Raw genomic sequence first — 21,680 nt, 5'->3', positions numbered from 1 at the left:
AGGAAAAAGGAAAGGCCTTTTCATCTGTGCCTCCCACTGCACTCTGTCTTGTAGGCTGTAAGCTCACTCACCACGGATGCTAGAATCCCCAACCACTACTCCTTTACTTAACTGTCCTAAAGCCACTGACAAACGAGCAGCAGAAGCTGGAATTTGGTCTGATTCATATAACCTGAATTAATAAGTATTTTGCCTGGAAGGGATACATGCTCATTCTCTTATTTAGAAGTTTGACAGATACTGGTCTTAAAGACAGTACTATATTGTTCCCTTTCTGGGAATATAGAAGAAAAATCAAATGTAAATTACAATTCAACATAAACATTCTCTTTTCAATATATCTAATATTTTGTAGTAGCAGGATCGAATCTAATAAATGTTATTTGTTGTGAGCTGTTGAAAACACTTAATTTAAAAAACTCACATTCCTAACACAAACAATATTAGTCAGCTAGCTAATAAACAAGAATCAAATCAAGTACTATTAGTATTCCAAATTCATGGATTAGAGATACAAAAAACAAATACACAGGTCAGAGTAACTAGCCTTTTCTTATTACCTCCAGCCATAAAGCACTGTTCCCTTCACTCGGCCTGCCAGCCAAACACCCTCCTGCTTAAAGGTGCAGGGCGGTCATTGTCTGGCTATGCCAAAAGAAGGACAGGAGACATTTGACATGGGTTTAATCAGGGCACAACTTTATTATTAGATGTCTGTGACTACCCAGCAGATAACAGTGTACAGTACAGATATCCCATGTTTATTCCATAATTACCCCAGGGGGCTTTTACCATTGCCCCTCTTTTTCCATCCAGGTCCCTCCAGCAAATCCATTGTTGAAACCTTGCCATACCCAGGGTACAGGGCTTTCACCAGCTCCCCCTCTTTTTCCTTCCCAGTCCCTCCAACAAATCTATTGCCGGAACCTTACCATCCACCCCACCCCCCATAGAAGGGTTAAGCTGAGCTATAAAAATGGGGGGTTGGCTCTCTGCCGTACCAATCATAGGAGTCCCCAATTGCCCCCCGTTTGTTCCTTTAATGCACACCTCTTTTTAAGTCCTTTTACAAGCCATTTATCCGGTCACTGTATGCCTTTCCTATGGAGTACCTGCACTGGACATCCGCCACAAGGAGACGCCAGCAATTAACTTGGCTGCCTCCTTCCCACACCCAGTTGGGTTTCCAGACATCTCCTAATGCCATATTTTATATCAGTAAAAAACATGATAGCACCTAAGTCGAACAGGTGAACCCCATCCCCCCAAAACAACTCTGCTGCCCCATATACTATGCCAGGATCAAGGGTGTCAATAAGGAGGGGCAAGGGAGGGCAGAACACTCCTCCCTCGCCCCCCCCCCGAGTTTCATACAGGAGGTGTGCAAGCTCCCAGGTGGAGCTCTTAACTACAGCACAGCATTAGTGTGAAATGTAAGTTCTGCAGAGGAGAGGTGCCCCTGAGGCAGGGAATCAGTATTTTGTTTACAGAGGCAGGGTGATTAAGATAAGAAAGGGCTGGTGATTAAGGATATGGAAATTTAGCTTGTAAAAGAGGAATCCCTCTGTGGAGGGGGGAGTGGGAAGAGGAGTTGTTTTAGAGAGAACATGGGGCGGGGGCTCAGAAAAAGTACAGCAAAGCACTGAGCCTAGATTTCATTCAGAAAAGGGGGAGATTTGGGGTGTAGGTAAAAAGAAGGGTCAAACCCAGGTAAGGGCTAGCAGTGTATAGAGAAGTTCCCATTCTACCTGTGGTACTTATGTGGCCCCATCACCATGGTATCTGAGGTATCACCATGTCTGACCTATTTCTCCTCCCAGTCCTTCGGTGAGGTAGAGCAATTCTGTTATCCCCATTGTACAGATGGGGCACTGAGGCACACACAGACTAAAGGCCAGATTTTCAGAGGTATTTAGGCACCTAGTGAGATTTTCAAATGCACTTAGAAGGTTTGGTGCTTTGTAAACCCCACTAGATATCTAGCTGCATCTTTGGGTGCCTAAAAACCTTTGAAATTCTGTCCTTAAAGCACTGGCCTGGGGTCAGACAGGAAGTCAATGGGGGGAGTAGAACCCAGGTCTTTCAGAGCTAGCTCCCTATCCAGCAGACCAGCCATTATCTCTCTGCTGCATGCTGCAAAAAAAGAGGACTCTAATAGATGGGAGCAAAACCAAGGCGGCCAGTTCTCTGAGACTCCAGCAAATGGTCCCAGGATGGATGTCATGGTTGACAGCATGAAAAGCAGCACAGAGGTTAGAAAGGATGAAGAATGAGAGTTAGATGAGAGGAGATCACTTAACTCCCAAGGGGTGGCAAGTTCTGCCCCAGGCTGGGTTGTACAGCAATGGCTGCTGAGCAATTTTACATTTTAACTGAAAACCATTTTGTTCAGTAATTTCTTGTTCTGAGTTTGAGAAAAGAAGGAACGAGAAAGTGTCATATAAGTATCAGATGTGTTTATGCCTCAAATTCTTAGGGTTTCAGCTGTATTCAGGCCAATTCCAGAACAAAGAACAGAAACTGCATCCATAGAGTCTATAAAGTCGACGATTATTATCATGATTTGCATTATTCACTGGGTGCCATCTGTGTGCTCAGCACTGTTCAGAATATGCCAGAAGATCCAGTCCCTGAGCCAGTACATATAAGATGTGTAATTCTGGATAAGATGGCTCGGATATTTTAGTTATTGACCACACATGTTATTACATGTTCACTGTGATGTTTATATCTATGAGTGGAGGCACTGATGGAAATAGAAGTTTTAACCCTCCAACTTTCTAAAGGAAGAGCTGTCCAGAGCTCCTGTGCCTGTTTATTTTCCTTTCCTGCCTGTAGAGGCTCTGATATACCTCAGAAGTCTCAATTTTTTCTCAACTTTAAAATATAGAATTTTCTTGGTGTTTGGTTTTAAATATTCTCCTGTGAGAACTGCAACTCAGTCGCTGTAGTGTTGTGTTTAAGAGCCTTCTGGAAAGTAACTAGCCTTTAAACAGAAGTAAAAGCAGTGTTGCCAACTCTTATGATTTTGTCATGAGTCCCAGTATAATTGTTTTCCTTAAAGCTCCAGCTCCTGGAGTCAAGTGGATATGTAATTATTTCAGCCTTCTTTCTTAAAGAAAAATGAAGTTTCTAGTCCTCGTGGCTGTGGAGAAAGCTTCAAAATGTGACCTCAGTGGACCCTGAAGGCTCAAAAAGCAGAAGGCGAATAAAAAGAACCCCAAAGCTGTTATTTTTACATAACCTCATGGCATTAAAGCCAATCTCATGATTTTTGGTGAGCCTGATTCATGATTTTTGAACATTTAGGATTGGCAATACTTTGAAAGTGTCAGTTTCACTCCTGTTTAAGGTTAGTTTCTAGTCTACTATTTGTAGTGAGGTAACACCTCTAGAGCCCCAGGCAGGTGCAGTATAAAGTCATGGGGCCTTGCCCTCGTAGGATGTTTCCAAAGTTAAATGATCTATTCCAAGCTTGGTGAACTGCAAAAAAGTGATAGAAAGTAGTCTAGAGTTTTCTACAATTGTTTCAATTGTTGTATTCAAGACTTAGTAACAAAGAATATACATTAAAATTTTAAACCTAACCAGTGTTACTTAAGTGACTTGACACAAGATGTGAGAACATGTTAGTATTAGAGCTGAGTGGGTCTAATATTTATTAAATCCTCTTTTTTTTATATAGGAATTAGATACAGTGCTCCTATCAGCTAATTTCTAAGTTATTTAAAAAAAAAAAAACCTAGAGTTTTCAGGTGCTTAAATAGCCCTTGGAATCACGGTTAAAGTTTCCCCTCTCCATCCCCCCAAATCTGAAATGGCACCCCTGGCCAGGATGTGAAATTACTCTCCCTCCTATGGTCCCAAGGACTTTGGCCACCTCCCTGTTCACATATCTCCTTGCCTTTTCCACCCTGTGGGGGCTCACAGCTCCCCTCCAGACCCTGCGCTGAAGCATGTCTGACCAAACAATGTTAACTCCTGGAAAAAGTTCAAGAATCAGCCCCAAGCCCCTCCTTGCTCTGAGCATTAGTTCCACCCCTGTAAGCATTCCCAAATCATTTCCCCCAAGATGCACCACAGTTCTATCTGGCTGCTGACAGGCCTGCACAGCATATAGCATCAATATTAGTTGATCCCATAATGTGCCTCTCCTGGCATGCCAACTGAGTATTGCTTCATCCACTGAAGCCCAGCTGCGAACCCTCAGGCAACCTCGACGTATGCCTATGCGCCCAAAAGACAATACTGTGCCCGCATATCCACACCACCGTCTGCATGGCCGGTCATCCAAAATCTGTAATGAGATTACAACAAATTAATGCTGACTTACTGCCTGAGGTCTTACATATGTTCGGTACGTGTCCGAATGCCAACACCCGATTACCTGGATTGCCTTGGCTCCCATACCTAGCTGGGCTCTTCCCTGCCTCCTCCTCTGAGCGTGCCGCATTCCCACTCCTCCTCTTTCCCCCCACGAGTGTGCTAACACCACCAAACAGGCAGCTGGGCGGGAAGCGCTGGGAGGTAGGCGGAGGAGCGGGGACGCAGCGCACTCAAGGGGGGAGGAGGTGGGGCGGGGGGGAGGGGAACTTGACTGCCAGTGGGTGCACAGCACTCACTAATTTTTCCAGCCCTGGAGAGCCCACGGAGTTGGTGCCTATGCCCTTCACTCGGCTTGCCAGCCAAACACCATGTTGCTTAAAGGTGCAGGGCGGTCATTTCCAGTGTATTTCTTCAACATTAGTCTTTATACTCATCCCCATTAAATTTAATATTGCTGATAACGTTGATTTTGTTAATCTTTTAAAGTTCATCATTAGTCTGATCTGATGTACTCTCTGAAACTTGTCTCTGTGCGTGTATCCATGCTCTGAGGCCTAAAAATACAGGGTGCTCTGGTAAATCATAGATATGTCTGAAGACTTCCAGGTCTTGAATTTTCTATGGAACAACCACTTGGGTGTGGAATTCACATCCTTGTTTGGTACAAGTAGATTTGGGGCCTTAGGCTATGCCTACACTGGCCCGCAATTTGGACTACGAGGGTATAAATAGCGGTGCATGCCAAAGTGCTGTGCTGTAATTCCCATGGGTGGACATTGTGGAGGTGAACTTAATGGTTCCTAGTGTAGTTCTTTTCAAACTGGACTACATTAATGCAGGTCAGTGTAGTTAAGCCCTGTTTCTGTCCTAGCCCTGTGTCATTTGCACTAGTTTTACACCAGCCAATAAATATTACTTATAACAACATATTTACTTTTTTACCTGCCTGGCTTCCTAAGCAACAGATAGGCATCTATCATCTGGAAAAGGCCAACAATCAAAGGCTTAAAGTAGTTATACATTTTACATGCAAAATAAATATAAACATAAGCTTTATGTGTGCATTTTCAAACCATTCACTGATATGAAAGGCTTCAGCACATAGCTCAGCCTTTTACTGGAAACTAAAGATAGCTGAATGAACAGTAGAAAGAAACAAAGCCATAAATTGCCGAAGGGGTTTTCACAGTACATACCTAAAGGTCATTAAGAAAGACTAATTGAGGAATTACTTTTAGATTTAAATATTTATGTGGATGGGAAAATATGTAAATTTGAAAGTAGTTTACCACTTCACTAACAAAGCAAGTCTCAAAATGCTGGAACTTCAGAGAAGCAAGCTGCAAATATATTCACTATTCAGCTAATTCTGCGTTAGAATGCTTGACAATTTGAAAATGTTAGACACAAGGCTAACTAGAATTTCAAGCTGAAGAGCTCATTTTGCAAAGTTGATAAATACATATTCTAGCTGCTACCTGAGGGTTCTTTTAATTATATTTTGTTTGAAGAGAGTTCAGTTTGTTCAAGGACAGGGTAAAAATGTGTGTCTATGTCAAGTCACTTGGTCCCAGAAGTAAAGTTAAAGTAAAAAATAATAGAGGGCAGAAAGGTATGTTTTGTTGAGATTCACAGTTTGTTAGTAAATGTAGTATGACTGCTCTATGGGGAAAAGTCACCATTTGTAAAGCAGCCCACTATACAAGAGCACAAGTGCGGCCTAGTGGAAGATTGCCAACCACACAGCAGCTTTCTGTTCTGCTGTGGCAAACCACACTGCTGTAGCTATGTGCTATGGAGCAGCAACAATATGTCCAAATTTAAACACTGAGAACATCTTTGGGCTGATCCCATGATGAGAGAAGAACAAAGCAGCCCAACTATTACTTTTGAGAGGCACTACTGTATATATCTCATTTAGGTAAAAAACACTTTTGTAGGAATAAGATTTAATAGGGAAAAAGTTATAAGCTAAAAATGTTTTGAAATGTACATTGCTGGCAGCAGCTACACATTGAGGATAATAGTAAAGTTTTCAGTCTTTTTCTGTCTCCCCCACCCCACCCCACCGTCAAGAAATCACCACACGTTTTTCACTTTCTTTATTTTATCATCTGCTATTCATAACTATACTTATCTTTCTCATCCCTCCCAGTAAAACTAAACTAAAAAGGGGGCTGAATGTGAAACCTAAAAAAAGGAATGTTTATCTTCAGAGGAAGTTTCCATAGGTTACATTAGAAAACTGTTCCTTTCAGTTAAAAAGCAGAATTGCCTTGCAGTTGAAGAAAAAAAATCATAAAATAAAATTCCCATGGCATGGAATGATATTTCATTAGTTTGAAGCACTCAGGGATTATAGAGGAAAACTAAAAAAAATAGTAAATCAAAAGCAGCTTTAATGTGAACAGAAACAACAACTTTTGCTCTGAAAATGATAAAAGATTAATAGATTTAAAAAAGAATTGTGCAGGTTCCCAAGGCATCATTAAATGAGAGAAGCAAGTTGACATTTCTGAAATGTGTTATAACTTAGTATACAAAATTCGCTGAGGTTTATGGGTGTGGATTTGTCTAAATCTAAAGGTACCTCCTTGGAAGACAAGCAAAATAGTAGGATTATTACATCAATGGCAAAGGAGAAAGGAAATGGTTTTTTAATAACAATTATTAAAAACACTATTGTCTGTTTGTTTACATCAAATCCCTAACCAAACCATGAGAAGAATTTTTTTTTGTGAAGGAAACCATACCTTGTCCCCTTCAGTTTAGGGATGAGAAAGTATATATTCTAACAGGAGTCCTCCAGCAGAAACATCTTCCTATGGCATGTTATTATGCATTATGGACATTGTATGTCCTCCTTTGAAGTCTCCGATACTGACCATTACAGGAAATAGAATACTAGATTAAATGAACCATTGGTTTCTTCCATTATGGCAGTTCTTATATTCCTATTGAAACACATTCTTATGTTCCTGTTGAAAAATAGTGGCTGTTTTAAAGGGAAAAGGAAAAAAAAACTTTTTAAATTACAGAGGTGTTTAAGTATGCAAAATGTCATAAGGCCAGAATGTCATTGCAAGGCCTATCTATTCAGGCTTTTCCTGAGAGAGACGCATTCAGGGCAAGTCTTAATCTTATGTAGAGGCGGGTACTTTAAGGGTTATTGTTAACATTATCTCAGTTTGGTTTTATTTATTTTTTAAACGTTATTCATATTGCAAGACATATAGTGATAGGCACACTATATAAATTCAACAAATTATAAAAATCCAGTTGCACTTTCCAAACCATAGGAATTTGGAAGCTTTGGCTATTAGTGTGATTTAAATTCTGCCCTAATAGCCTTAGGGTCCAGACATTCTGAAAATTAATGTCCAGATTTTCAAATGTTCTCAGCAGCAAGCAGTTCCCATAGTTCTCAGCACCTTCTTACTCCTCTTATCTTTCTTTTTGATTGAATGTGTAATCAGAATTTAATGGACTATACACCCTGGGCCAAATTCAGCAGTGAAATAAATGGTGGTGTAAATTATATATTGGTAGAAATTGTGTTTTAAAAATGGTGGAAGTGTCTACAGGTAGCAAATTAGTGGAACTTGGACCAAGTTGGCATTCAGTGTCCCAAATGTATGTACTTCATACTGGTTTAATGTTCTGTAGGGGTGTTTGGATAGTGTGGGCATAAATTAAATGTAGGTGTGTGTGTGTCAGGGAGGTGCTATTCTCAAACTCTTTCAGCTCCCTCAGCATGTAACAATTGCCTAATGTAATCTCAAGAAAAAAGCACCACACTGGAGCGAAGCCTGTAACTTTTGTTAAATAAATAACAAAAGGGGAAGCATATAGGTTTTACTACTATGGCTAACTGTAGCTGATCACTCTGATTGTTGTCCACCATTTGGTCCAATCACCTTATTGAACCCAGAGTCAAATATTTGCCTCCCTCCTAGCCAGTCAAGACTATCTGGCCCACTGAGATCTGATGGCTACGTTGGGGTGGGGCTAATGGGGGCAGGCAATGATGGAAATTAGTAATTTTCACCCCAGAGAGCAGCACATGGCAGTAGTAGCACTGTGTCAAGCAGCCACAGATGTCAAGGATGAGGGAGGCAAGGGCCAGACAAGCCAGGGTGGCAAAGAGAGGATTAGAGACTTGAAATCTGAGGAGGGGGCTGAGACACAGATTTTATGAGGAGGGAGGATAAGTAGACATTTGGGTTTGGTGGTGAAGGGGCTGAGTGTGGGAATAAAGTACTCCAAAATCACATAAAGGGGTCCTACTTCAAATTTGTGCTTGGAGACTGATCTATTATATTTTATCCCCTATAGGTTTTTATGCTGTCCTCATCACAGTAGTATCTGAGTGCCTGATCTCAGAACTGTTATCCACTTGTTTATATTGTAGTTGGAATTTTTAGAGTCCAAATCATGCATAATTAAATTGTGTTACTTTGTAACTGTAATGCTATGTGGATCTGATTCTGCATTGCTTGAACAGCTAAAATTTCCCCTGCAGAATGAGGAACTGTATGTTAGAAATAAAATACATCAACTATATCAGAATGCTGTTCAGGGCAATTTGAGATTATTAGGGAGGACATCAGAAACAGATGGAAAGATGTCACTGGGATGCCAAAGGTTATTTGGAAAAGAATAAATGACTCCCAATTAGAATTTGTTTGTTACTGGGTGCGTTTTAAAATCAGACAAGGATTCACAGGGATAGTGAAAGGGTTTTTTTGTTTTTGTTTTCCATATAAAGAACAAGATTAGAGGAATATGTGACTGTAGCATAGCTAATTTATACCTCTGTCCAGAGAACAGAAATCTTCACTCAAGTGTAATGCTACTTGGGCAAGTTTTGATCTCTGGTATCCTGAGATAAATCTAGTGTAACTCAACTGAATGCAGTGGATTTACACCAGGTTTATACTGGTGTAAATGAGAGCAGAATTTGCCCCCTTTTCACACCTGTCTCCTAATTAATTTCAATCCTTGTATTGCACATTTACCCTACAGGACTGCACAAATGTTTTGAGAGTTGTTGAATCGCTTTTAACTGAAGGTGGGTAAAGGTTAAAAACAGAGAGAGAATATTGTTTCTTTGGTAATTGAATATAATATATGAAAATGCAGTAGATGATAAATTTTAGGACTTCTCTACATGGGGAGTTATTCCTGATTAACTCTTTGTGTGCATGCTCTTACTCTGGAATAAGAATTCCTTATTCAAAATTGTCTTAATCAACAGAAAGAGCACCAAATATAGAGTTAATCAAGATAGTTTAATCTGCTTTAAATTCACACCCGAACTTATTCCACTTCAACAGAGGGTCCTGTGGCACCTTTAAGACTAACAGAAGTATTGGAGCATAAGCTTTCGTGGGTGAATGCCCACTTCATCAGATGCAAGTAATGGAAAGCTTATGCTCCAATACTTCTGTTAGTCTTAAAGGTGCCACAGGACCCTCTGTTGCTTTTTACAGATTCAGACTAACACGGCTACCCCTCTGATACTTATTCCACATCAACTTTCATATGTAGAGAAGCCCTTACTCTTTGGTTATTATCCACATATCAATTTGGAATCTTTCCTACTTTCAACAACTCTGTTAAAACAATTACAGAGCACGTCTGATATTGTAGGCAGTTTGGTTGGCCTGTTTACACTATTTCATTTAATGTCAACATTTCTATTATTTATCTATGCCAGTTCAATTACATTTTATTTTAACAATGAGCAATTAAAAACTGTTTTGTTCTGGTTTAAACAAATCATCTTGTGAGGCCTCATTCCATAGCTCTAATATAGGCAGTATCCCCACAGATAGCCACGTGATCACGGTCCTCAGTGTTTGGATCTTTTCAAGGGCTGTTTCTGGCCATACCTACCTGCCAAGCTTGATACTGATATTTTTTTTCCTCAGCAGGGTGATGCAAGAATTACAATTAGCACATGGGGGAAACGTGGTGTTTCATATGCGGTATTTTAGTGGCAAATTCTGGCAAATGACAACTTTTTTAAAGGCAACCACCACATATGTATTAATTTATTTGGGTAATACGTTTTGCCATCCTTCAGTGAAAGTTTTGCTTGAGTGAAGAGAGGAGGATTTGATGTCATTTATTATCATAAGAGTATATGTACCTGAGACTGTCTTTTGATCAAAGGACAGAGCGTGCAGTTATCAAGAATCTCCCAATGTGGTAAGCAAATGCAATAAATTATATGGGCAATAATGCTGGATTCAGTAAAATATAAACAATGTCTAAAGTTCAGAGATTTACTAAAGTACTGGAGAATTCAGGTGAAATCATTGTCACGCATAATATAAACCTGTTTTTGAATGAACAAAACACAGAAAGCCCCCACAGCTAGCCACTTCCTAGATTGTGGAGATCAGCAGCCCATGAAACCACAATTAGTCAAAGCTTGAAAAACCACAATTTTGATGACTCTGTTCTCTGATTATTTCCATACATTCTGCATGAAATCATCAGAAAACGCCCAGCTGGAGAACAGGAAAATAAAAAGTTAAGAGAGAAAATATTTTTAAGTGTAAATAATTTCTGGCATAAATAAAAGCAGAAGTATGTTTCAGTCATTATTTGGTGTATTCAGTTTTTAAAATTTATAAAATGGCACATGTGAAATTGAATGAACAGTGGCTCTTCTGAAGACTTTACAATATTTATGAAAACTATTCCTTTGAAACAAAATGTTCCCCTTGTTTGATGTTAATAGGGTAGAATAATGCTTTGTAAATGGGTTAAGATTAGTGCTGCTTCAGTGTATAACACTTGTTCTTTTGCAGATGATGGTATTTGAGTTTGTAATTTCACAGCATTGCAAATTTGTAAGTACAGACCCCTGTGCCTATGCAGAACGTCAGTGAAGTCAGTGGGTCTTTACATGAGATCAGGGTCCATGCTAGACGTTCTGATTGCAGGAGATTTGAGCCATAGCCTCTAACTGAACAGATTATTTTAAAATCTCTAAAAGGAAATCTACAGCATGCTTGAGAACACATCACACCACTGTAATTCTATCACTATCCTTATTTGATAGATTGTGCAACCTTTATTCATGTTAACCTAAAATACCCTAAGTATCTTAACATTTAAAACTCCCTAATGTGTTTGGGACCTAGCTAACTTAGAAATCACCTCACACCCCATGTGATATTGCCATAGCTGTGATTAGTGGAGATGCTCTAGCTAAATCCCTCCCCTTCCGGTAAAATGGAAGGTAGTTGTTTGCTGGCATGCTATTCTACATGCAGGATCTTTGGCTCTGGAACTCGATCCCTCTGTTCTACCACAATGTGCATTTGTTAACCTTGTGGATTTGTTACATGGCAAAGCCCATGTTTTTCATTGGTGTTTGTACTGTGCTATGAACACACATTATCGCCACACAAACCTGGAATGAAATATAGTTTAACAAATGTAAATTGAGGGATTCTAAATCAAATTAAAATTGCTTACATTGTAGAAGAATTTTTCAATGTTGTTAAGATCCTCAAGTACATTTGGCAATAGACAGTAGTTCCAAACACGTATAGGTTAATGAATCTTATGGAATATACCAGGAAAATCAAGATTTTTGACAGCAGTTATCAGTTTCTAATTCACAGAGGAATCTTAACGGATAATGAAGAGTGCCAGCAAAAGCAAAAGGCTGTCATGTACAGGTACATGGAAATGGGTAATGGAAAATTAACAGTATATAAAAGACTTGGATAAAAGCACAAAACTATTGGTAATTTCTGATTTTTATTTTATTTTTTGGATTTAATTGAAAACAAGAAAATGGGCACACATTTGCAGAAATTCCACTAAGATGCACAATATTTTAAAGGCAATTCACATTGATTAGTGAAGTTGGGTTTATTTTTGAGTGAACATGGCTGCTCATATAAACTGCAAATTTCAGGACTTCCAAACTTTTCAATATAAAGAAAATGATGAACGTTTTCACTTGAAATTCAGTGTGGGAAAAATAGAACTTTACACAGGTCTGAAAATTAACCCATTGTTCTACTAAGTAAACAGAACAGGTCTCATGAAGAAATTGTCCACAAAATTCTATTGAATGCTCAGGTCCAGATCCTCAGATGTATTTAGGGGACTAACTCCCATAGAAATCAGTAAGAGCTAGGTGCCTAAATACTTTTGAGGATCTGGCCCTCAGTGACTCCTAGAATGCTGTGACGAATAGCTTTCTAATCCATTCATGGGGGCATACTGTATCCTTCCTATCGGATATTACACACTGATGATTCTTTCTTTGCATTGCAAAATAGCCATCTCACAGGCAGGCTACTGTGCAAAAACTAAGAAAAATAATCTCCTGCTGAGATTCCAAACACTTACAGATGCTCCATTTAGTTTAGCTTTCATAGAACTTCACATATTTTGACTTAAATGAGTAATTTAAAAATATGCCACTAAGAACACATCCTTCAATTATGGCTGACCACATTCCAGGTCATAGAATTGTGCACCAAGTTTCTGTTACTGGGGGCAGTTATATTCCTTTTATGAAAACATATTAGTATGTTGGACTGTTTATTCCTTACTAGCTGTCAGATTAGTGCTCAGCAAATAAAGCAAAAAAAAAAAATTTCTACTGTAGAGCATAAGAAAATGTAATTGGTGGGAAGCGCATCCTGGTGCAAATTTTAATGTATAAATGAAACAGTTAGAAATTGTGGTCCCAATCCTGAGACTGGATCTGTGCAAGTAGATCTTTGCACCTATGTGCAGCAAGATGGAATTCATTTGGGCTGCTCAGGAGCACAAATGTCTTCTGGCTTGTATCTAGTTGCAGGATTGCGGTCTACATTTTTACTTATCTGATCACAGATAGTTTCTATATGGATCATATCAGTTTAAAATATCAATATATAATCAGTTTGTTGTGTTGCAAGGCCTTCTCCTTAACTGGGTGAGATTCAGTCAGCCATGATGGTTGTTTTGTTTCTCAGGCCTGGTCTACATTACGAGTTTAGGTCGAATTTAGCAGCATTAAATCGAATTAACCCTGGACCCGTCCACACAACGAAGCCATTTTTGTTGACGTAAAGGGCTCTTAAAATCGATTTCTGTACTCCTCCCCGATGAGGGGAGTAGCGCTGAAATCGATATTGCCGGTTCGAATTAGGGTTAGTGTGGATGCAATTCAACGGTATTAGCCTTCGGGAGCTATCCCACAGTGCACCATTGTGACTGCTCTGGATAGCAATCTGAACTCGGATGCACTGGCCAGGTAGACAGGAAAAGACCCGCGAACTTTTGAATTTCATTTCCTGTTTGCCCAGCATGGAGAGCTGATCAGCACAGGTAACCATGCAGTCCCAGAATCGAAAAAGAGCTCCAGCATGGACCATATGGGAGGTACTGGATCTGATCGCTGTATGGGGAGACGAATCTGTGCTATCAGAACTCCGTTCCAAAAGACGGAATGCCAAAACATTTGAAAAAATCTCCAAGGCCATGATGGACAGAGGCCACAACAGGGACTCAACACAGTGCCACGTGAAACTTAAGGAGCTGAGACAAGCGTACCAGAAAGCCAAAGAATCAAACAGACGCTCAGGGACATAGCCACAGACATGCCGCTTCTACGCTGAGCTGCAGGCAATTCTAGGGGGGGCCGCCACCACTACCGCACCCCTGTCCGTGGACTCCGATGATGGGGTACTCTCAGTCACCATGCCTGAAGATTTTGCGGATGGGGAAGATGAGGAGGAGGAGGAGGAGGTTGAGGAGACCGCACAGCACACCATTCTCCCTAACAGCCAGGATCTTTTTCTCACCCTGACTGAAATACCCTTCCAACCCTCCCAAGTCGGTATCCCGGACCATGAAGCCATAGAAGGGACCTCTGGTGAGTGTACCTTTGTAAATGTAAAACATGGTTTAAAAGCAAGCGTTTTTTAATGATTAATTTGCCCTGAGGACTTGGGATGCATTCGTGGCCAGTACAGCTACTGGAAAAGTCTGTTAATGTGTCTGGGGATGGAGCGGAAATCCTCCATGGACATCTCCATGAAGCTCTCCTGGAGGTACTCTAAAAGCCTTTGCAGAAGGTTTCTGGGGAGATAAGCCTTATTCCGTCCTCCATGGTAGGACACTTTATCACGCCATGATAGTAGCAAATAATCTGGTATCATTGCATGACAAAGCCTGGCAGCGTATGGTCCCGGTGTTTGCTGGCATTCAAGCAACATCCGTTCTTTATTTCTCTGTGTTATCCTTAGGAGAGTGATATCATTCATGGTAACTTGGTTGAAATACATGATTTTAATTAAGGGGACATTCATAGGTGGCCCTTCCTACTGGGCTGTTTGCCTGTGGCTGAAAAGAAATCCTCCCCGCAGTTAGCCAAGCGGTGGGAGTGGGGGCATTGGCGCTGAGCTGTTCGCGTTTGGCTAGCAGGGATCTTCCCTGATACCATCCACGCGGTTGGGGAAGGGTTAAAGTGATTATCGCAGAGAAAAGGATGGGGGTGGGGGCTTCACGCTGAGCTGTTCACGTTTGGCTAGCAGGGATCTTCCCTGATACCAGCCACGCGGTGGGGGCAGGGTTAAAGTGGTCATCCCAGAGAAAAGGATGGCGGGGGGGTAGTTTGGTTTCTGCTGCTGCACGTTAATACAAAAACCGCAGCCCTAAATGGACAACTCAACGGGCTTTGCTTGGTATGGGAAAGGAGGGCATTGCTGTTATGAAGGTTGTAGAAGCTGAAAGACTATGGCTTACCATGGCCGCCTGCAAGCCGAATTCTGTTGCCCGGCATGTTTGATGTCTAAACACCAAAGCCGCAGGCACTCAATATAAGATGCAAAAAATGACCTTGTACCGAAATCAAATGCGCTATGTAATGTGAATAGTGTTGTTCACCGTGAAAGAGTATACCCATTGTTCTGTAAAATGTATCTTTTTAAATACTTCTCTCCCTTTTTTTCTTCCTGCAGCTGCAAATGTTTCAAGCCTCCCTCCTCCGTCCCAAAGGCTATCTCAGATAAGGCAGTGAAAAAAATGCATGCGCGATGAAATGTTCTCTGAGCTCATGCAAGCGTCCCACATTGAAAGAGCTGAGCAGAAAGGGTGGAGGGACACAATAGCAAAGGACAGGAAAGCAGCCAGTGAACGTGAGGAGAGGTGGCGGCAGGAAGATCAGAGGATGCACGAAGCAATGCTGGGGCTACTGCGGGAACAAACGGACATGATCTGGCATCTGGTGGAGGTTCAGGAATGTCAGCTGGAGAGACTGCCGCTGCAGCCCCTGTTTAACCGCCCTCCCTCCTCCCCATGTTCCATAGCCGCCTCCTCACCCAGACGCCTAAGAACGCAGGGGGGTAGGCTCCAGGCACCCCACCACTCCACCCCAGTGAAAAGAAGGTTGCCATTCAACAAGTATTGAAGTGGCCTCTTCCTTCCCTCCTCCCCTCCTCCTCCACCCCACCCGGGCTACCTTGTGAGTTATCTCCCTATTTTTATAATCAATTAATAAAGAATACATGGTTTTTAAACGATAGTGACTTTATTTCCAATCTGTGATCGAAGGGGGGAGGGCGGTTGGCTTACAGGGAATTTTAGAGTCAACCAAGGGGAAGGTTTTCATCAAGGATAAACAAATAGAACTGTCACACGGTACCCTGGCCAGTCATGAAACTGGTTTTCAAAGCTTCTCTGATGCGCAGTGCTTCCTGATGTGCTCTTCTAATCGCCCTGGTGTCTGGCTGTGCGTAATCGGCCACCAGGCGTGGCCTCAACTTCTCACCCCTCCATAAAGGTCTCCCCCTTACTCTCACAGAGATTGTGGAGCATACAGCAAGCAGCAATAACAATGGGGATATTGGTTTCACTGAGGACTGAGTGAGGCAGTAAACTGCGCAAGCGACCCTTCAAATGTCCAAATGCACACTCTACCACCATTCTGCACTTGCTCAGCCTATAGTTGAACAGCTCCTTACTACTGTCCAGGGTGCCTGTGTACGGCTTCATGAGCCAGGGCATTAAGGGGTAGGCTGGGTCCCCAAGGATAACTATAGGCATTTCAACATCCCCAACAGTTATTTTCTGGTCTGGGAAGTAAATCCCTTCCTGCAGCCGTTTAAACAGACCAGAGTTCCTGAAGACGCGAGTGTCATGAACCTTTCCCGGCCATCCCACGTTGATGTTGGTGAAACGTCCCTTGTGATCCACCAGTGCTTGCAGCACCATTGAAATGTACCCCTTGCGGTTTATGTACTGGCTGCCTTGGTGGTCCGGTCCCAAGATAGGGATATGCATTCCGTCTATCGCCCCACCACAGTTAGGGAATCCCATTGCAGCAAAGCCATCTACTATGACCTGCACATTTCCCAGAGTCACTACCTTTGATAGCAGCAGCTCAGTGATTGGGTTGGCTACTTGCATGACAGCAACCCCCACAGTAGATTTGCCCACTCCAAATTGATTCCCGACTGACTGGTAGCTGTCTGGCGTTTCAAGCTTCCAGAGGGCTATCGCCACTTGCTTGTGAACTGTGAGGGCTGCTCTCATCTTGGTATTCCGGCGCTTCAGGGCAGGGGAAAGCAAGTCACAAAGTTCCATGAAAGTGTCCTTACGCATGTGAAAGTTTCGGAGCCACTGGGAATCATCCCAGACCTGCAACACTATGCGATCCCACCAATCTGTGCTTGTTTCCCGGGCCCAGAATTGGCGTTCCATGGCATGAACCTGCCCCATTAACACCATGATGTCCAAATTGCCAGGCCCACGCTTTGAGACAAGTCTGTGTCCATGTCCTCATCACTCTCGTCACCGCGCTGCCGTCGCCTCCTCGCCTGGTTTTTCAGCTTCTGGTTCTGCATAAACTGCACGATAATGCGTGAGGTGTTTACAATGCTCATAACTGCTGCGGTGAGCTGAACGGGCACCATGTTTGCCGTGCTGTGGCATCTGTGCAGAAAAAAGGCGCGAAACGATTGTCTGCAGTTGCTCTCACAGAGGGAGGGGCGACTGACGACTATAGCTATCCCACAGTTCCCGCAGTCTCCGCCAACCATTTGAATTCTGGGTTGAGCTCCCAATGCCTGATGTGGCAAAAACATTGTCGCGGGTGGTTCTGGGTACATGTCATCAGGCCCCACCCCCCTCCGTGAAAGCAACAGGAAAAAATAGTTTCTCGCCTTTTTTCACTGTCACCGTATGTCTACTGGATACTGCTGGCAGACGCGGTACTGCAGCACTACACAGCAGCATCCCCTTGCCTTGCCTTTCGGACAGCAGACGGTGCAGTATGACTGGTATCCATCATCGTCGTCCCGTGGGTGCTCCTGGCTGGCCTCAGTGAGGTCGGTCGGGGGCGCCTGGAAAAAAAGGGAATGACTTCAGGTCATTCGCTTTTTAAGTTCTGTGTAATGGAGATTCAGTCCTGCCTGGAATATCATGCCAGCTGGAGGCTTCTGCCTCAGGCTGCTCTCCCAGTCAGCAGCACCATGCGGTCGCACCTACCCCAGCCTACCCCTTGCTCCCATGGCTCATGAAGCCTGGACAGTAGTAAGAGCAGTCCAACTATAGGCTGAGCAAGTGCATAATGGTGGTTCACTCTACTTCCCTATAAGCCAACCGCCCTCCCCTCCCCTCTTTGATCTCTGCTGGCAGAGGCAATAAAGTCATTGTTGTTTCAAATTCATGCATTCTTTATTACTTCATCACACAAATGGGGGGATAACTGCCAAGGTAGCCGGGAGGGGTGGGGGAGGAGGGAAGCAACGGGTGGGGTTGTGGTATGGGCACCCCCTAGAATGGCATGCAGCTCATCATTTCTGCAGGATGTCTGGGGCTCTAACCCGGAGCGGCCGTTTGCATCTGTGGTTCTTTAGTAGGCTTGCCTGATATTCTAGGCAGCACTGAATATCCATTGGACAAAACTTAAAGAAGAGAATGACCTGGGGAGTCATTCCCATTTTTGTCCAGGCGCCCCCGACCGACCTCACGGAGGCCGGCCAGGAGCACCCATGACAGCAGCAGATGGTACAGTATGTCTGGTAACCGTCTTTGCCAACTTGCAAAGCAGCAGACGGTACAGTATGACTGGTAACCGTCTTTGTTAACTTGCAAAGGCAAGGAGCTGCTGCTGTGTAGCACTGTAGTACCACGTCTGTCAGCAGCATCCAGTAGACATACGGTGACAGTGAAAAAAGGCTGAACAGGCTCCATGCTTGCCGTGCTATGGCGTCTGCTTGGGCAATCCAGGAAAAAGGGCTCAAAATGATTGTCTGCCGTTGCTTTCACGGAGGGAGGGTTGACTGACGACATTTACCCATAACCACCCGTGACAAATTTTTGGCCCTATCAGGCATTGGGAGTTCAACCCAGAATTCCAGTGGGCAGCGGGGACTGCGGGAACTGTGGGATAGCTACCACAGTGCACCGCTCCGAAAGTCGACGCTTGCCACGGTTCTATGGACGCACACCGCCGAAATAATGTGCTTAGTGTGGACGCATGCACTCGACTTTATACAATCTGTTCCCAAAAATCGACTTCTGTAAAATCGGAGTAATTTCGTAGTGTAGACATATCCTCAGTGTACAGAACAAGAGGCTTTGCTCTTTGCTCAAACTGTTTGATACCATTCACATACAGAGTGCTTTATTTAGACCAAAGATTTAATGAAAGAAGCTTGGCTATTTTGACATTGTTTGGATTCGCATATTATTACATAGTATGATCAGAGTTTCTGTAAAGCTTTGGAGCCAGGAAACTTTTAAACTTAAGTTTGAATTTTTATCTGAGCTATAAAACGTACCTATTAGGATACCTTTCTGAGCAGAAAAGCAGAGAAACGCTCTCAAACTGTCTTTTTTATTGTGGCAAAATTTTAAAATATAATTCCTGATAAGATTTCTTTTATAAAAAGGGATAACAAATATACCATAGAATACCTATCAAAACATGGCATTTCAAAAATAGCATTTCATGGACAAAACATTATACAACTATGCTAATATACTATATAAAGAAGGGGGGGGGGGGACCTGACCAGTAAAGCTGGATAAATACTGCAAAAAACAAACAAAAACCACACAATTTAATTCTCATGTTTAAGAAATAATTGTTCTTGTTTGAATTCTGTTTTTGCATGCAAACAAGGGACTTCATGCATCTACAAGAATAGACATTACTTAGTGTTCTGTTTTCAAAAAATGTAGTCATCCATTCAGGAAGTTAGAAATGATACCACGTGGCTTGCATATGATTAGTCATTTTAGGAATAATGAATACTCAAAGTTGAAGAGTCTGTAAACAAAGTCTTGTAAAAGTGGTTCACCCAGATTATTGAGCAAATACTTACAAATGACAAATACCATAGTGGTAATCAGAATACCTTTTGGAAGGGTATGTGAACATATATAAGGGCTAAATTCATTAGGTAATTTATTCACAGTGAATAACTTAACCAGCTCTGCCAGCTATCTAATAGCCAAGTATAAACTGCAGAACTTCACATTTCCAAAAGCACTGTACAAACGTTTATTATTTGTATTGTGTTAGCACCTTGGGGACCGTATCAGAGACCATCATGTGCTAAACATTATGCAAACACATAATAAAAAAAAGTCACTGCTGCCAAAAGCTTACAATCCACAATAGTTATTCTTCACAATTCCTTTGTGAGGTAGATTAAGTAAATATTGTTCCCATTTTTCAGATGGGAAAACTAAGTCACACAATAAGTTATTTGCCCACTGCTACACTGTGGGTTAAATTGAGGCCTGGATAAGCAAGTAGATTGTAGGTGTAGACTGGGACAATGCATTTACCTTGTCCATGAGTCAATTTTATCACCTGTAAAATGTGGACAATGGGGATAATATTTCCTTAATTATCGCATAGGGGATTTGGTTTGGACCTGCTTATATCAGAACTCAACTTGTCCTAATGAGTCCCTGGCAAAACCAAAATTAATCCTACAAGTTTCTGATTCCCAGCTGTGTGTTAATGTACTAGACCACACTGTGTCTCTAAGAAATAAATGCAGTTTTGTAACCAAACAGACTCTGAGGGGACAAACAACAGTAAGAAAAAAAACCATACTTTTTTGTATGTGCTAGATCTTTTACACAAGAATTATACACATTTTGATTTACATTCAAGATTTATTTCATTAGGATACTCCCAAACATCAAAATGATTTCACACTTGCAATTAGTAATGTATATTTTCCTTAAATGTACAGCACCCTGAATTTTATGATCAGAATAAGCATTTATGATTTTCCTTTTCCTCCATAGTTGTTTTTTTTTTTTTAAACGTCATATACAGTAACCCAAACAACATGCATTTTTGGCAGTTCTTTCTGAGGAAAGGTTTGATAGGGTGCGAGAAACAGTATTTCAATAAATTGTTCCAGGGCATAGTTGTGCCTTTGCAGAGCCTACTCTCAGTTGTTATTGGCAGGCATTTTTGTCTGCATGCCTCATCTTCTTCCTAAGCTCTTTAAAGTGCAGATAAAAGTTTGATGTGGCCTGAATGAGATTAGCTACACCTTTGCATTGATATGGAGCTACAATACTAAAAAGTTTGTTTTCCACTAGATTAACTCTATTTTTCCTTAGTGTACAACGATAAAACCTAATCTTCATTCCTCACTCTTCTGTTGGATATGCACAAGGTGAAAAGGCATCTTATCAGTTTTAAATGTACCATATGAGTTTGGCTTAAGAAATCTGAGGCATAAATCTTTTTGAAGTTCAGAGGCCAAAATATTTTGCAGCTGTTGCTAGGACTTGAAAGGTAAACTTTCTTTCTCTTGGAGGGTGTATGTGTGCGTGGGGTGGGACAGGCTCATTGTAAATGAAATATTTTAAAAGTTACATTAACAAGGAAAAGACTTGTAAACGATGAGATTATGCTTGCTAAAAGATAAGCAACTACATCATTTGTGAAAACAGTAATAATTCTGATATTAATGTTCCAAAAAGAAATTCTATTTTATAGGAACTAAAGGACAGATATTAAATTAATAAAACATTCAATGTAGCCATAGTAATTTAAATAGAAACAAACAAACCCCAAAATACTGATTTAAAGTTGGGAAAGAAATGAGTTAAAGGGCTTCCTTTTGAAGCCAGCTTTGTTTGCCTTCATACGGCAAAATGGATTCATAGCAATAACTTGTATAGTTTTAGTCCTGGTTCAGCAAAGCATGGAGGCACATGCTTAAATCCATCACAGTTCAGCAAAGCACTTAAGCATGTGCTTTAAATTAACCACATGCTTGTGTGTTTGGCTGAATTGGGCCTTTAGTCACTAGGGATCTCATTTGCTCTTCATTACTTCTTGTCTGCTT

At 41.7% G+C, this 21,680-nt stretch overlaps 1 protein-coding gene across 1 annotated transcript in view; it reads left to right on the top strand.

Moving 5' to 3' along the window:
- Window positions 1-21,680, top strand: part of PDGFC (platelet derived growth factor C) — a 227,784-nt gene that overhangs the window by 186,289 nt on the left and 19,815 nt on the right. The gene's annotated exons all lie outside the window — the stretch shown is intronic.

The sequence above is a fragment of the Emys orbicularis genome, chromosome 5 (genome assembly GCF_028017835.1).
Source record: "Emys orbicularis isolate rEmyOrb1 chromosome 5, rEmyOrb1.hap1, whole genome shotgun sequence".
NCBI classification, from domain to species: domain Eukaryota; kingdom Metazoa; phylum Chordata; order Testudines; family Emydidae; genus Emys; species Emys orbicularis.
Note: the sequence above shows the minus strand (reverse complement) of the source record. Positions and strands in the feature narration are given on the sequence as shown.